Consider the following 13,775-nt stretch of genomic DNA (forward strand, 5'->3'; position numbering starts at 1 on the left):
CACACACACGCCCCCACCACGTCCAGGCCAGGACCCTCTACGCACCCCTCAGGCCCCATTCAGATACTACCTCCCCAGGGATCCTTCCTTGTCTCCCCGAGAGGATCACACCCCTTTTACACCCTTCATTGCTCTGTGCATCCCTCCTTTCATATCGCCTAGTGCACCTATTGTTTTACATTTATTTCAGTGGGTTTTTGTTTTTTAATATCCATCCTGCTCTCTAGATGGAAGGTTCCTGAAGAGCAAAGGTCAGATCTGGTTCTCACACAGAATCAAGCTTGTGGTATACAATCCAGAGCAATGTCACGGAGGGAACATGCAGGTCAGGCTCATTGGAACGCAAAGAGACAACTGTGATTTTTCTCAACTGTCCTCCCACTCCGATGACCACCAGACAGAAGTTGTTTCACATGACGGGTGTGTTTCAGGACCACAGTGTCAGGGCCGATCGGCCTTGGTCAGAAGAAGAGGGCTGTCTAGGACCCGCCTATCCTCAGTGTCCCACAAATGTGAAAGTGAAAGTGGTGGTTGCTCAGCTGTGTCCAGCTCTTTGCAAACCCATGGACTGTAGCCTGCCAAGCTCTTCTGTCCATGGGATTCTCCAGGCAAGAATCCTGCCCCATGAAACTACCCCTAAAATAAGGAGGCGCCCCAAAAGTTAGCTAAGTGTTTCCCATCATTGAGCTACAAGAGAAACACAACATAATACACACACCTAACACACACAATGCACAACCTTCTCCCACGCCTTCAGTGGTACCTCCACCTTACATGAAACGCTGATGGAAGCACTCCCCTCCCGGATGAAGAAAGGTCACTTTGGTCCAGAGGCAACACCCAGCTCCACTATTCCAACATCAGAGAGTCCAGGGTCCCCAGTAACACTCATGCTCCTCGATTTCGCCCCGACATGACCCATGCACTAAACAGAACATGTGACCTCAGAGACACATCTTGATGCAAAGGTGCCAAAGAGAAAGAAGAAAGAGAACAAATATTCCCTCTGCAGGCTGGGCTGTTGGAGGAGAAGGGGGAGAGATAGAATCCATATGGGGACAGACCAGAGTGGGGGCTTCAGTCTGGACCCAGGAGACTCAGGACGAGGGAAGGGTGAGCTTCCCTGCAGGCCACCTGCAGCCCATAGGACTGTGCTTGACTGGACTTAAGGGCTGCACCTTATACCCTCAGCTCTGAGTGATGTCTAAGGACCAGAGGGGATTCTTGATAAATATCAAAGCCCCCAATTCACCTCACGTCTCCCTCCATGACCTTTACCCCTCTCCACGTTTCACCCCAAGACCAGCGTGTTCCCAGCCAGACTTTCTCAGACTCCCATGCACAGATGAATTATCTGGGGATATTCTGGGGATTGCTTTGCAAGACTCAAGTTCTGCTACACTGCTAATGAGAGCTACTGGTGCCCCTGCTCTGACCCAGGGACCACACTTTGAGTAGCAAGGTTTTAGCTGTGTGCTGGGGTGGTAGCTATTAATACATCGCTCTAAGTCCACTGGCTGAAAGTAAGCTGGTAACTAGCAGGGAACCATTCACTCTGTCAGGCTGTGTATACCAGGGAGGCCACGTGACTACTGAATGCAGGTTTCCCAGGAAGATTACAGGAAGGAAGCCTGACCTCTCTCATCCTGGCCCCGACAGTAGCTGAGCCTGCTCTGTGGTATCTCCTCACTCCCCGAGGATCACATTCTCACAGGCAGCTCAGGATGCTTCACTGTGTGTGTCAACTCGACTGGCCACAGACACCCAGGTTAGACCTTTTGTTCAGGTGTCTATGGGTGTTTATTGTCTATGGGCTGCTAAGTCCTGTTTAACTTTTTGTGACCCCATGGACTGCAGCACACTGGGCTTCCCTATCCTGCACCATCTTCCAGAGTTTGCTCAAATTCACGTCCTTTGAGTCAGTGATGCCATCCAGCCATCTCGTCCTCTGTTGCCCCCTTCTCCTCCTGCGTTCAATCTTTCTCAGCATCAGGGTCTTTTCAAATGAGTCGACTCTTTGCATCCGGTGGCCAAAGTATTGGGGCTGAGCTTCAGCATCAGTCCTTCCAATGAATATTCAGGGTTGGTTGCCTTTAGGATTGAGGTGAGCATGAATAGGCGGGCTCCCTAATGTAGATAGCCCTGCCCAGAGTGGGTGGGCATCCTCCAATTCGCTAAGGCCTGAGAAGAACCGGAGTTGGAGGAGGCAGGGAGGGGGTTGCTTTTGTCATCGTTTCTCCCTGCTTTGGCCAAGATGTCTCCTCTTCTCTCCTCCACCCTCAGACTGTGGTTTACCCGTCCCTCCTCCCATGTTCTCGGGCTTTGGGCTCAGACTGAACCACATTCTCCACTCTCTCCAGCCTCCCATTTGCAGATGGCAGTTGGTGAGACGTCTCAGCCTCTGTAATCGCGTGAGTCAATCCTTCATGAGAAACTACACCAAACCCCTATTGGTTCTGTTTCTGCAGAGAACCCTGACTAACTCACAGCCCTGGTCCACTTCTCACCTCATCTGACCTCCCAGAGCTTTTCTTTCCTCTGCCACAGAGCAAATCCACTGTGTCCACTGACAGCAGGTCTTTGATGCAGATTTGGAGTGAAGGATGCTTTGTGACACCAGAGAACTCCATTGCTAGTAACATAAACATGTGATTTTTATATGTCCTTGTTCTCAGCAGTTCTATGGACCCTGTAATAAAAGCTATGGTACATCTTTACCTGCACAGACCTCACTTCCTCACCTCAAACCTCAGTGATGTGGTTGTTGTTCAAAATAGTGTACTTTTCTCTCTGTTTTGCTGTTTCCTTCCAAGTCATGCTATGATCCCATGGAATTTTGCTTAAAAAGAAAGCAGCATAATACTCAGAGAACTTACATGATTTTCATAAGGGTAAAAAACATTGCAATTCGGGTTTCCGTGAAAACATTTTTCCCCCTCTGTTCAACCCTTAGGTTGGGCTTAGGAACATAGAACCATTTATTCTGCTAATTTCTGGGAAGTACCCTTGAACAGTCTTTCAGCTCTGCATCAGTTTCCTCGTGTATATTATGGTTAGTGGTCTCTTCCTTACAGGTGTTCCTGACATTTCAAAAAGCTAAAGAATAGAGATGCAGACATAGAGAACAGATATGTGGCCATGGGGCGGGGGATGAACTGGGACAATGAGACTGACATGTATACACTACCATGCATAGAACAAGTGGCTGGTGGGAAGAGGCTGTGTAACACAGGGAGCTCAGCTCGGTGCTCTGTGATGACATAGAGGGAGCTCTGGGGGAGGGAGGGAGGCTCAGGAGGGAGGGGAGATTGTATACGTATAACGGATTCATTTTGTTGTACAGCAGAAACTAACAACACTGTAGAGCAACTATACCCCAATTAAGGGTGAAAAAAAAAAGCTGACAAGGTAGGGTACCTATTGCATCCCTGGCAGCCTGGAACCCTCCTCCCGCAACTAGGGTCCTGCTTTCTCCAAAATTGACTTGCATGGTCATTTCCACATTAGCCCTTTCTAGCAAAACTAGAACAGTAATCTTGATAAACTTGGAGGGGAAAGTAGAATGTATGCTAAGCTATTCACTGTTTTGGATTATCCAGGCCACCCCTCCCCCTTTCAGCACCAAGGATAACTGAAAGTCGAAGCTGCCGTTAAATTAACACCAACTTTAAGCTTCCACCTTAATTAAACCTGCATTACTTTAGTCTTCAGTGCCAAGGAGCAAATTCCTTCAAGACTAATGAGTCAATACATTCAAGTCAGGAGTTGCCTCTGGTACCAATAAAACCAGCCCGTGGAGGAGTCACATCAGTGGCCATTTGCAAAAGGGAGGCATCCTATATTTACTCTGAAAGTCCTGGACCCAGAATCAGAAAGTGTCTGAAAAGAAACGCGCCACTTTGTTTGTCTCCAAACACTCACCCTCCTGTTTCTGTCATTTCCCTTCAGATTGGTGATATGGACAAACAGCTAGAAGGCAAACAGCCCCTCGGAAACACATGGGTGCTGTAAGGACATCAATCATCAAAAAGAGTTAGGGGAAGACTCACAAGGTGGCAGGCTTTCCTGATAGCTCAGTTGGTAAAGAATCCGCCTGCAATGCAGGAGATCCCGGTTTGATTCCTGGGTCAGGAGGATCCCCTGTACAAGGGATAGGCTACCCATTACAGTATTCTTGGGCTTCCCTGGTGGCTCAGCTGGTAAAGAATCCTCTTGCAATGTGGGAGACCTGAGTTCAGTCCCTGGGTTGGGAAGATCCCCTGGAGAAGGGAAAGTCTACCCACTCCAGTATTCTGGCCTGGAGAATGCCATGGACTGTGGGGTCGCAGCGAGTCGAACACGACTGAGTGACTTTCATTTCACTTCACAAAGTTCTTCACAAGGTTCTTCACTTCACAAGGCAGGCGTTCTTCTGATCCCGAGGAGCCCTCCACCACTGCAGCTTCTGGGAAGAGTATTCCAACCTTGGGAAAGTGACCAGCACAGCAGTGGATGGAGAGAAGCCTGGTCCACACACATCTAAATGGAGATGGAATGTGTGCTCTGCAAGTGTTACTGGATCCCGCGTCTCATCCTGACTTTCAACTGGCAAGTGAGTTTCTTTTCATTTTTTTATTCCTTTGAACAAACAAGACCAGAATGTGGGAATTAATGCAGTTGAGGCCCTTTAAAAGGATTCAAGCTGCCAAATTAGAATGGAACATTGTCAGGATGACAGGAATCAGACCTGAGAAAGTCAGGGTCCTGGAGGAAGGCAACTCAAAGGTGAAACTTCCTGTGAACATGGCCACGTGTGCCCCACAAATGCACCTTAGAAGGAGAAAAGGAAGACTATGGGGAATGGGAAAAGACAGTCCCAAGGGATGGAAAGTCATCAACTCAACTCACACGATCTGAATCCAACCAAAAGGGCAACCAGAGTCCAACCACAATTTCAATCTCAGGACCCTTTTTGCAAAATGAATGAAATGTGTCTCAACCCCATGGCTGCCCAGAGCAGAGACTCTGCAGCCAGAGGCGAGCTACAGAGAGCAGTCACTGGGAATGTGAATGGGAGGGCTCCTGTCTGTCCTCCTGATCGTCAGCCATCAGGTGGAAAAGACAAGACCTTTTTCTCCTGGTGGCCATGTCCAAGGTGAAGCCGGCATCTCACACCTTGCTTTCAGATGGGTCCAGGGCTTTCAGAGTGAATATAGGATGCTTCCTTTTTGCACAGGGCTGCTAGTGTGACTCCTCTATGGGCTGGTTTTCTTGGTACAAAAGGCAACTCCTGGCTTGGACGTACTGACTCATTAGTCTTGAAGGAATTTACTGCTTGGCACGAAACACTAAAGTAATACGGGTTTAATTAAAGTGGAAGCTTAAAGTTGGTGTTAATTCAATGGCAGGGACAACTTTCAGTTATCCCCAGTGCTGAAAGAGAGGGTGGCCTGGATAATCCAAGTTTCAAGGGATTTTAACATGCATGCCAATCTCATTTAATCCTAGCACGTGCCACATGTTGGGCTGGATGGTGATTGCTATTATGCTCACTTTTCAGCCAACAGTGCTGGGTGTCCAAAGTTACACCAGTTTGTTGTTTTGGCAGAGAAGCCTCTAATCCATGTCTTCTAAACCCCAAACTGCAGGACTTCCACGCTACAGGGACCTTCCCAACAAATGACATGAAGCTACAGCTCCCTTCAGACCTTGTTACATTGTCAGAACCACAAACCACAAGAGTGCTTCTATGACTTCCATAAAATGAAAAAAGAAAATGATAAAAGCACCCTATAGCACCCACATTAGGATCAACAGACACGGGACTTAATCAAGTGAATCTTTAAAGGTTAAAAGGCAAGTTCTTTGCCTTTTTACTCAACTTGATGGTTGAAATCATCAAGGTTGAATGCAAAATCAACAGATTAATCTAAATACTATGCTAACATTAAGTAATCAATATGACTTGTTTTCCTTACCTTTCTAAGCAAGGGATAAGGATACATTAGTGCTTTGCATTGGCAAAAATACTTGGTCAATAGCGTGAGTGCTGGACGGAAGGGAAACAAAATAAAACAAAACCTGGAACCATGTTTCAAAGATCAAAGCTAAGTTACGATATTTAGGATTGATAATAAATTTATTTCTACTATGACCCATTAGGGTTTATCCTAAGTATATAAAGATGGTTCACTATCAGAAAAACTATCAGTGTCATTCCTTACATTAACAAATTTAAGGGAAAAAAGTCATAAGATTAGCTCAGTGTACACAGACATGTTATTAAATAAAATTCAAAATTCCTTCCAAATTAAGAAAAAAAAACTTCAAAGCAATCTACAAGAATTTCCTTAACTACATGAATGGTATTTGATCAAACTTTCAGCAATAAAATAGGAATAAAATGTTATTTACCCCATAGAGTTGCCATGGGGCTGAAGAGTGAATACCTAGAAAATGTCAGAAGAGTATCTAATAAGTAAAACTCTATAAATGTGAATGATTGCTATTACTATAGAGATATCTTTGAAAATAAATGTAACAAGTGAAAAGCCATAGATAAGATGTTAGAAAAATCCTGGACAACCTAAAACAATTAGAAATTAAGCTGTTAGAATACAAAATCACTTTAAAAATCAATACCAGCAATGGCCAATAAATAACAATTTTCTTCACCTTTTAAAAGAAAGCACTACCTTATCTTCTTTAATAACAACAAAATGTGAGGCACTGGAAACAATCTAATAAAATATGTATAAAACATTTATGAGGAATATTATAGGGCATTTTTCAAAGACATGATGGCCAAAATTAGTGAAGGAGGGTATGGAGGTTGAGGAACAAAGACATTGTTGAAAGTGTCATTCGGCAGAGCAGAAACGTGAACCGCCACCAGCCAGCTGTCAGGTTGAGGACTCAGCGTGTGTCTGTTTCTTCAACTTCACTCAGGTTCATCTTCAACTAAGTGTGGCCCTAAGTGCAGCCCTAAGTGCGGAATCTGCTTCGGAATGGAAGTGTCAATAATCCAAAGCACAAGGAGAATAAGAGGAAAGGTGGATTTTCTTTCATGCTTCCTAGCAGAAAAAAAGAAAAAGAAAAACTTAGAAATTGTCCTAAATATTTTACCTTTCACCTTTTGGTAAAAAAGAAAGAACCCCAAAGGGAAAGGATGTTTCTATAACTTCAACAGCAGATGGGACTGTACCGAGAAATTAAGAGGCACAATAAACTCAAGGTTCTTTTGGAACAATTTTGAAACATGGTTTTGGTTATTAGCTTTCTAAAAAAACCAATATGCAGCTTTATCATCAGCTATATAAAATCTGTTATTGTTTCTTAGCCTTTGGAGATTTTATTTAATTGAAATGTTGAACTGAGACACAATTTTCCTGTGTCTACATGGCTAACCATATGTTTCTGGAGGAGAAGGCTGTCTTCACCGCCTCCCCCATTTGCTGAACTATTTTATAACTGTGAAAATGTGATTAGTTTATTCATATTTAATCAAAATACACTCCAAAAACTTGATAACTTACTCCTGAGAGCTTTGCATCATTGATGACAGATTAGAAAAAAAAAAAAACCATTCAACAACTTAATCTAATTTACCATCATAAATATTCAAATTTTACATATTTGTTCCACAAAACAGTTGTTTAAGTGGCTTTAATTTATTTCCAATTTTATTGTCTCAACTGTATAATGCAAATCAATTGTTGAAATTGTTTGGTAGCCTGCATTCATCCAACAAAGTGAAGAGTCTGGGTTACCCTCTCTTTCTTTCTCTCTCCCTTCCTCCCTCCCTCCCCCCATCTCTCTCTATCTCTCTCCCACCCCTTTTCTCTCTCGCTCATAAAATTAATTAAAATGAACATGATGGAGCTTCAAAATCCTGTAGTCTGTCCTGCCAAATTCAGAGTGGATATTTACATCACATCAGTTAGACAAGTTCTGCGCCTGTGCAGAGTGAATGGATGGTAAAATTTCACCATCATCAATAACTTCTTTCTTTAAAAAGTGATCTCTAGGAGGTCCGCTTCCACTCACATGACAGGCTACATGTTCAGACCAAACACTGAAAATAGCTAAAGATTATGAATAATTTTATTTCGTTCTTCAAAATATCTTTATGACATCACAAGGAATTGTCAGGCCAAAAGCTAAGGGAAAGTTAGAAGCAAGGGATATGAGAGTAGCAATGAAATCAGCTTTGCCTTGAGGACAGATGTAATGAACTTTTATTTTCATGGCCTTTATGAAGAAAACCATGTCCCATTGCACAGACCTTGAATCTGACTCAGACCCCACTGTGAAAGATAAGGGGGAGGGGGGCAAACCTCACACTCATGCCCAAAGGAGCCCAAAGGTGTTGATGCCAAGAAGACCAAGCTGGGAGCTGGGGACACCTGGGAATTTGTAATGAAAAATAAGCTTTCCACTCATATTAACAAAAGCAAAACTCATACATTAACAGTTTTTTGGTTTCTCCAGATGCTACCAATAAAACCAACAAAACCAGTATAGTTATATTTATATCAGGGAGAAAAGTAGATTTTAAAGCAAAAACATCATTAGGAATAATAAGGGTTATAACATCATAATAGAAAATTCTCTGGGGAGCTTTGTTCCCTGGTTTTTTATTTTGTTTTGTCTCCATCTGGAAGGGAGTTATTGCTACTCTTACACATGACTTTTTTCCCCAAAAAACTTATGTATTCCATGACCTCTTCCTATATCCTCAAGGCCTTGAAACTCAAAATATTCCCTGGGAACAGAGCCCTGGATGCAAAACTGCATGGAGAAGGTTGACTGGGAAGTGTTCTCAGAAGACACATCTCCAGGGAAGGGAGGAAGGTGGAACTGAGTTCAGGGAGATGATGCTTAACAAGGCTGGACGGGAGACCTCTGTCTCCGGCAGGGAGCCCTGGACCGGAGCGGCCCCTCTGGCGGCCCCTCTGGCCCATATCTGGCAGAGCAGCTGCAAGGGAGAGGCTACCTGACTCACTTTGTGGAAGTTCTCTGTCCTCCCCTGTGGTTCACCTGGTTTATGTGGGGCTGGGTGGTGAATTAAGTGGGGGCTTTGACAAGGACTGTGACCCCTGCATTCTCAGTGTTTCTGGGAGGCACTCACCTTACATTCCTGTCCTGACATGAGATGTGATCGTGGTCATGATTTACCAGCTTGTGGGGAAGGTCTGCCTGCTACTGCATTTCTTTCTTCCAGGCAAAGGAACCAATGGGCAGATTCTGTCAAAGACAAGGTACCTCTGTTCTCAGGCATACTCGTGGTCCAGGGAAGTGACCACAGGTGCCTCCCTGGACCCAGGGCCTCACTGAGTGCTGGACCCAAGCTAAAATCCCACTTATCACCTGACTCCCTGGTCTCCCCTCTTAACAGAAGTGCCATGGTGGTACTTTGGGTCCCCACGTCTCAGAGTAAATTCAGTAATCCTCAGAAAGCCATGGTACCACTCTCTCCCCAGTGCACCTGTGCCTGAACAGATGGGCTGCATCCCTTTGCCGAAGAACCAGAGGAAGTAGTGATGAATGTTCTTGCCATCATGTTTCAAGATCCTTCCTGGGAGGAATGCTGCTTCTCCTTCAGGCCATGGGTTCTGAATCTTAGAACTGACTCAAGTCAAGATGCAAGGAAAGGTATCTAGACCGTTGTTGGGGTGGTTTTGTTCCTGCTCTTAATAATCCATATTTGATTTCTTCTAATTGTTTAAATCAAGCGTCACCCTCCATGACTGTCCATCCCCCTCATGTTGAGGAGCAATAGCTCTCTTCAGGGCAGGTACCACCTGTGCTCCGCTGAGCCTGCCTCTCACAATAGTCTTTGCCTCCACCTTGCTTCCACATTGATGGGGAGCACAGCACTTGGCCTCTCTTGTCTCAGCATCCTATCATCCCCTTTGCTCCCAAGAACTGGCTCTGTGACTTCCTCACCTGCCATCAGCTTGACCCTTGGAGCATGGCAGTTCCTGAGCTTCTTGGAGATGCTGGGGCCACTCTCCCCAGTGCATCGCTCTGGACAGGAGAAGCCCGCAGGCCATCTTGGGACTACATCCACTCCAGCATGTCCATTTCTCTGAGCCGCTGGGTCCCTCCCCCCACCATTTTGCTGAGTGTGGGTGATTGCTTCCTCTAGCATTCAAGCACCATCTCAGCAGGGTGTTAACACTGTCTCCAGGGATTCTGGCCAAGATGTGAAATCTTGAACCAAAGTAGAGTGCCCGCCCTCCATGACTAAACTCTGCCTTGTTCAACTTTAGATTCTCTACTTTTGACATGATCCCATGAATATTCTCCTGAGTCCTTTTGGAACATACTACCTCGATCTTACAGCTCCTTTGCCATATCATGACCCTGATGCTGGGAAAAACTGAGAGCAGGAGGAGAAGGGGGTGACATAGGATGAGATGGTTGGATAACATCACCCATTCAATGGACACGAGTTTGAGCAAACTCCAGGAGATAAGTGAAGGACAGGGAAGCCCTGTGTGCTGCAGTCTATGCGGTCATAAAGAGTCAGACATGACTTAGGAACTGAACAAAAACAAGGCCTAGTTAGGCTGTGCAGAGATCTGGCCCTTGTCATATATCTTGTTGCCAGCGAGAATGATGGAGCTAGATCTTATGTGGGCTACCACTGCCTTGTGAGATGCCTTCCTTGTCTGAGGCCTCAGTAGGATCGTGAAGAAATGAGTTGATAATCTTCTGTGAAAGTGGAGGGCACCAGTTCTGCAGCCCAGAGGACCCAGGGGAACAAGGGTCTCAACTGTCCAGGTGACCCACCCCAATCACGTCTTCCCTATTGGACCTTGACCTTGGAGGTCCGAAAACTTCACCTTCTCCAAAACTCTGCTATCCTTGGGATTAAGATAGCTGACCTGTCTTCCAGAGGTGGAGCTTTGGGATTTGCTTCAATGCTGCCAAGGAAGTAGTTTGCCTCCAACAGGTGATGACTCAGCCTGAGCCTGTCACTCCCCAACAAATCGACCATGGCTGCCCCATCCCACCAACCTTCTAGTCACCATCTCCTCAATGTCTCTCAAGCACCAGCCATGGGCCACTCACCCCTAGCTACAGGATCCACGCTGTCAGCAGCCATGGGCTCCAGCTTCAGTTTTCCACTTAGAGGACAATTCTGACAACAGTTCCATGTCAACCGCCTTGAGGTTCCGTGGAAACAGGGTCTGAGATGGAAAATTGCAGGCAGAAGGTTTACTGAGGAGTGCTGTTGAGAGACTCACTAGTGAAGTAGGAAGAGAGCCAGGATTTTGCAGTGGGAGAAGCTTACTCAAAGTGAGGTTGGCGAGGAGGCCACCTCCAGCCAAGTCTCGGGAGGCGGGAGGTGAAATGGCCCATCAGAGCCGGCTCAGAGGGAGCGCAGGGCACGGACAGAGCTTTGGTATTCCTGCCAGTCACCAGTATGGGCAGCCCTGCAAGGGCGGGCAATTCCCACAGCCCAGGGTGATGTCCAGCAAGTGGCTCTGTCATGAGATTTCCAAAGCCATCATTCCCAGCAAGAGAGGCTACCCCCCTCCGGAGTCCCCAGCACCACTTCAGCTAAACGGGGCTGCTTTCTGTTCACTTCTTTCTGCTTTCAGCCCCTGACCTGATATAAGGAGCAGAGAAAGGTCCTGTTTGAACAGGAGGGACCACAACAGGAACACAGAAATCCAGGGTGAAAGAGGAATTCAGTTTCAAAACACTAGCCCAGCGCACCAAGTGCACAGTTTGCTAAGGATCACCCACCCCCTTGTCTGCACACCGAGGAAATGTTCTTTCTTATACACACTGTGTTTCCCACTGCACTGCAGTGTCTCAGGGGCTCTCATTGCCTTGCACATCCCAGGACCCACCACGCCTCACACCAAGTGTGCAAAGAATACCTGAAATCATCAAGCAGGTCATTCAGATTCCTCCAGATTCCTGGCAGTCAGTCCTATGGTCAGTCTTACAGTCAGTGTATGTCCAAGGGAAGGGGCCTGAGACCAGGCAGTGTGCTTAGCTGGAGAGAAGAGCCACAGATCCATACTACTGAGTTGGCCAAGAAGCTCATTCTGGTGTCTCCCGTGACATCTTACAGAAAAACCCAGAGGAACTTTTTGGCCAATCCAGTATTTTCCAAAACAAGAAAAGGGAAAATATGGCAAACATCTGCCAGGGCAGAACATTGAAGATGAAAACAGCCACACGTGTGCTCAGTACAGCAAGTCAGCAGGTACCCCTGAGCCGGGGCAGTGTGGGTGGGTGGGCAGCACCCTCGGCTGGGCACCAGCAGGCTCCCCACTGTGGAGACAGCGAGTAAAGAGCCAGGAACCAGGCTGGGGGTGAGGGGAGGCAGTTACTGCGCCCTCAGAGGCTCAGATCCGAGTGTACAAAGCAGGATCATGAAAGGAACATGCTCTGTCTCCCAGAGACCTCGTGCGGGTGCCGTGAGAGATGTGTGCATGATGTGCATATGCAAGGTGTAAACTCGCAGCTGCCCCCAAGACAGTGGTTAACACCCATCCTCCTTCCAGGGCAAAGAGATCCCTCCGGGGCTGCTGCTCTGAGGGGCCCCCGGGGGGAGGAGAGCTGGGAGCAGGTACACGAGGACCCATCACCAAAGTGGGAGCAGCGGCTGATTCCAGGCTGGGGCACCTTCTACCAAACCCCCTTACAACTGCCTCCTCGATGCTGAGCGGGCTAAGGCCAGTCGAGCTCATGAATCTGTTATAAGGACTAAAATGTGTAATGTGTATAGAGCATTGATACACCATCTATTACTACAGAGAAGCAGAGATCATGAAGTCATTTTAATGTTCTGGGATCCTTCCAAAGAATGCTAGCCATGAATCAAGAAATCCCTCTTTTTTATTATCACATTTTTTTTCTTTTTTTTTTCCTCCAAAGCTTAAGTATGTCATTTTCTGTGACATACTTAAACTAAAAGGTATGGTCTCTACTATTACCTACCAAGAAGGCTTGACTTTTGCTGGTATTTTGATTTTGCTTTAAGGGAAAAAAAATGTAAATACTGAATAATGTAGATGGCAGTAACTTTGGGCTGAAATCACCTACTCACCCCACTCTCCATTCCCACTTTGTGAGCACCTCCCAGACCACCGAGGCCCTGGGCTAAGGCATGAGGCTTTTCCTGAGCAGCTGCCCACAGCTCTAGACCTGGAGGCCTCAAAGGCAAGGCGGAAGGGTGAGAAAGGTGACATCTTCGCAGCCCTGACAATGAAGCCCATACTGTGAGATGCGTCCTCCCTGGAGCACAACGCCCCTGCAAGGCTGAGCACCCACCACCAGCACTCACTGCCCTGTGTTACTGCTGTCACCAAGGAAGACAAGATCTCCCAGGTGGCCCTGACCTTCTTGCTCTGAGTGCCCCCTAGGGCTTGTACAAGAGCAGCCCGAACACGGGGCACAGTCCCCGCTGAGCCAACAGAGGTCGGACCCACCCAAAGGGCCACTGCATCTGACCCATCAAGAAGACAGTTCAAACACTGCTCCTTTTGGCAAGTGACAGGAAGCAAGAAGATGCCCAGCAGTTCTGAGGTTAGCAGGGAGGGTCCTGCTGAGCCCCAGTTTCTGGTTTCTGTTCCTCCCAGTGTTTGGTCTGAAAAAAAAAATTAATAAACAGAAACCTCAATTAATAGAGTTGGGAAACCAGAGGGGGAGCTCACATGACCTGCGAAGATAACAGAAGAAGAAGGAGTCCTCTTCTCCGCTGGCAAGGGCTCAACCAGTGAAAAGCCAGAGACTCCCTGTTTCCCCCAGCTCCCTCCTGATTTCCTCTC

General features: G+C 46.7%; 1 long non-coding RNA gene across 1 annotated transcript in view; it reads right to left on the bottom strand.

Moving 5' to 3' along the window:
- Nucleotides 1–6,316: 6,316 nt before the first annotated feature.
- LOC133064529 (uncharacterized) overlaps nucleotides 6,317–13,775 on the bottom strand; it is a 142,979-nt gene continuing 135,520 nt past the window's right edge. The window contains exons 8-10 of the long non-coding RNA XR_009694647.1: nucleotides 11,059–11,177; nucleotides 9,110–9,225; nucleotides 6,317–7,052 (exon numbers count right to left, since the gene is read on the bottom strand). This is a non-coding gene — a long non-coding RNA (uncharacterized LOC133064529). The remainder of the gene's footprint in view (nucleotides 7,053–9,109; nucleotides 9,226–11,058; nucleotides 11,178–13,775) is intronic.

This window comes from Dama dama, chromosome 11, assembly GCF_033118175.1.
Source record: "Dama dama isolate Ldn47 chromosome 11, ASM3311817v1, whole genome shotgun sequence".
Classification (NCBI taxonomy): Eukaryota; Metazoa; Chordata; class Mammalia; order Artiodactyla; family Cervidae; genus Dama; species Dama dama.